This window comes from Gymnoscopelus braueri (genome assembly GCF_963280865.1).
Source record: "Gymnoscopelus braueri genome assembly, chromosome: 18".
NCBI lineage: Eukaryota > Metazoa > Chordata > Actinopteri > Myctophiformes > Myctophidae > Gymnoscopelus > Gymnoscopelus braueri.
In genome coordinates this window covers 36,918,809-36,923,077 of record NC_137618.1, presented here as the reverse complement: position 1 = coordinate 36,923,077, position 4,269 = coordinate 36,918,809, and positions in this window count along the sequence as shown.

The following is a 4,269-nucleotide window of genomic DNA, read 5'->3' as shown; positions in this document are numbered from 1 at the left end:
AAAAGTTAGGTTTCCCCCAGAAAAAACTTTTTAAACAGCATATTGACTCGATTAGTTTCTTAAACCTTTGTCCCTGCCCAGATGGAGGCTGGCAGTGAGAGGCGCTATATGTGGTCAATCACATTGGGTCTGGAAAGAGCAGGGAAAGTTAATTCTTAAAAGGACCACGCCAGTCTAATTTGTACTTCTAGCCATTAGAGGAGCCCCATCTTCATCGTGTACATAATTGTAAGCAGTGATAATTTTTTGTAGATCTCCGACTGCATTTTCTAACATCGTTCACTGCCATTCATGTTGAAGTAGCTCCAGCCCCAAGATATTGCAACCAAGGATCTTTAATTCAAGGTAGCATGAGCCACAGCTTCGCTTAACCCATTCAATCCGGGAACGCATCTGTGTCATCTTAAGATTTCTTTGGCTATTCAAAAATAGCAGATATACAAGCTCATAGCGCGGCACCGAGTGCCGCGCTATGAGCTTGTAGATCTGCTATTTTAGAAAAATCTTGAAAATGTGTGCAAATCTTTGAATATATATTTTTTGAAGCGAACATTTGTCATTTGTCAAATGTTCATTGTCAAACATTTAACAAATGTCTTCTAAATGAAAGAAAATATTGTTGCTACGTATATCAGTGGTGCTCAAAACATTTTCATGTCAAGGACCCCCAAAATTGTATGCATTTGGCCACGGACCCCCATCTCAAAATGTTTAGCTCCAGGGACCCCCAGAAGCAAAGATTTGAGTTAAAAATGTTGTTTCCAAAAATATGTATTCAGAGATTTGCCCAAATGTTCAAAAATAGCAGATCTACAAGCTCATAGATAGAGCTTGTATATCTGCTATTTTTGATCAACCAAAGAAATCTAAAATGACACAGACGCGTTCCCGTATTGAACGGGTTAACGCTTCATCAAAGCCTCAGAAAACAAGGTCTGCAGAGCTGTGAAGTCATCGCTGGAGGCCTGTGAAGCAGACACAGTGGGTTGAGTGCATGGTGGAAGGCGGTGGGCAGACACACTGTGCAGCTTTCATACTGTACTGCAGCCATACAAGGATCTGTTACATCTGTCGTCACGGTCTGTGTCCCTGAGACAGACAGGGAACGCTGGGGAGAAATCATTGTGACCATAACAATTGTGGGAATTGTGCGTATTGTGATGCCAGCAATGTCTGCAGAGTAGACCAGGACATGTCAATGTGTATTCGTTATATGAGGTGCAATGACGTGATTCCGTATGACAATATTGCCCGGCTATGCCTTCTTGGTTTGGTTTGTAACACATTCAGTGGTGGAAAAAGTACTCACATTTTTTACTTCGGTAAAAGTATCAATACTGCAGTGTAGAAATAGTACTTGAGTAAATGTACTTTGTTACTTTACACCACTGGTCAATGTGTATTCATTATATGAGGTGCAATGACGTGATTCTGAATGACAAAATTGCCCGGCTATGCCTTCTTGGTTTGGTTTATAACACATTGCGCACACATACGTCCCATGCACCATGCACATGCTCACACGTGTGTTGTTGGCAGCCTGCTAACAACAGCATGGAAGTGCGAGGGACAGGAGTCATACTGTATGTGGTTATGGACACATATGGACCTCCTTCATCCGGAACGCTGCATGCTAGTGGTAATGAGGCTTAGTGGGACAGAGGGACAGAGGGACACAGAGAGAGAGAGAGAGAGAGAGAGAGAGAGAGAGAGAGAGAGAGAGGGAGAGAGGGAGAAGAGAGGTGTACGGCGATGGGCTGGCAGGCAGACGAAGCACAGACAGGAGGTCATTACTCAAAGGAATTCATTATGGACATGGTCAGGTTACAGTCTCATCAGAGATGTGCACAGCTTACTGTATAGTGTCTGTGACTGCACCATTAATATTCTGAATGGGCAGGCAGGCTGGCAGGCAGACAGACAAACGGATAGGCAGACAGACATTCATTTCAGATATAGAAAGACAGACAGACAGATATATGGCGTACATCAGTCAGTTGCCACTGTAGGCTATATATGCGTGCTATAGCTAGAGTGATGGCTGTCTGACTTCATCCGTAAACTCAGACCACTGGACTGGAAGCCTGAAAAGAAGATTAGCATGACACACATATGGCCAGGCACGCATAAGGACCGACTGCTTTTCAACACACACACACACGCGCGCGCGCACACGCACGCGCACGCGCACGCGCACGCGCACGCACACGCACACGCACGCACGCACACACACACACACACACACACACACACACACACACACACACACACACACACACACACACACACACACACACACACACACACACACACACACACACACACACACTCTCTCTCTCTCTCTCTCTCTCTTTCTCTCTCTCTCTCTCTCTGATCCATACAATACATGTATTCATATAAGGCATTATGGGGCAGATTTTTACTACAGTGTTGTTGACAGCGTCTAAATGGAGCCATATTGGAAGTATAGGACTGTGACCACTGTAAGAATTATGTGGTTTTGTTGTAAATAGCTGATCCCCTCATTTGCGGCTATTTAAAACCACCTCTTTATTCATGAGGACGTATGTGTGCCCTGAGATTGGTCATAGCAAAGACTATAAAAATGGCACCCAATACCTCCCTGCTTGGCACTCACCATCAAGCGTTGGATTGGGGGTAAATCCCTGCGACATACAGTACTGGGATCTTGTCCAGGGAGTGTACTTGTACATCAAGCGCTACAGAAGCTCATCAAGGCTTACTTATACTGGGGAATCGGATAGATTGTTTATGTACACTTATATACATTCATGAACCTATGTATGTTTATGCACATTTATATTTATACCTGTTAAATATTTATATTTATACCTGTTAAAAGCTTATACAACATGATAATCCTGGGCGGTCCGAGTGTAGAAGGCAAAGCAAGGACCCTAAATCTTTGGTTTTTGGTGCTCTATTCCTAATCCCTGTACGTTACTAAGTACCTGTTTACTCTGAAAAACTCTGGCAGTTAAAGAGTTAAGAGTTGTTATCCCCTCATTCATATACATTAGCAGTGTGGTGGTTTCCTAAAAATGCAAATAGACTGAGCGTGTGCACATTCAACATACGTGCACCGTGTAGGTTGGCTCTGGCTGTGTAACGCTTGCATGCATTAGTGTGTGAGTGTGTGTGTGTGGGGGGGACGGGGGCCTGAGGCAATCTCAGGCCCAGGGGCCCATAGACTCTGGATCCGGCCCTGGTGGTACTGCCATGATGACAACTGAATGTCCCTCGTGGGATCAATAAAGGCCTATCTATCTGTCGAGTATGGCTCTCTAGTTGCTAATTGGTGAAGCATGGCACTGACGCGATTAGAGATTTGGTTCCCACTGGGACCGTGCATAGAGCATGTTCAAACGGTGGCCATCTTGCTCTTGCTTCATGCTCGGGGGGGATGGGATTACATTGTCCCGATCAGTAGCATACTGGACAATGTATCATGAAACACAACCTTTTGTTGCAGAGAAACAGCCGAGAAAAACAACTTCAAAGCAAAGACGCGCCCTAAAATGACTCATTATATGACCATTAAAATAATGAAACAACCAAAGCGTAGCAGCTGCTGAGCTTGGCCCTATGCTGCTACAAACCCCGGTAGGAAAGCTGTGCAAGAGGCTGAGGGGTCCAGATGGAAGCGTGCATCGCGGGCCGTGCAGCGCCGGGCGGTCAAGACCTGGCCCGAGGGCTCGATAGACAGACGGATCAGTGGAAAAGAGGGCGGTGAAACCCGCGCAGATGTGGCTCGCATACAAATCCAACGTTTGTACACACACAGGAATGATATACAGAGTTTTTGCCCGAGCGGTAACCAATCTCACATGCAGGGCCAGAGAGCAGCGGTCATAACCTGGGGGCCCCCGTGCAGCCATGTGGCCCGAGGACAAGAAGTCACTGGGTGCTTAATGGAGGATGAGGGCATGAGAGGCATATAGGAGAGTGTGGGGAGAGAGGCTAGGGGTAAATCATGACGGACGGTCTATTACCTACAGATGTAGCTGTCGGGCTTTACTCGAGGCAACGGTGAATTACTGATACCAATGCTCCTCCACCCAAAGGAGGAATCACCCAAACAGGAAAATGAACTCTCTCCTTCCGAGTTGTCGAAATGATCTGGTTGTAAACCGATTGTTTAGCAGATTTCAGTTTGCAGATTTCGTGTAACGATGTGTCTATTTGATGCTACCGTACATTTGACACTGCCTGCAATACCTCTATGGCAGTGGTTCTCAAACTTTTTCA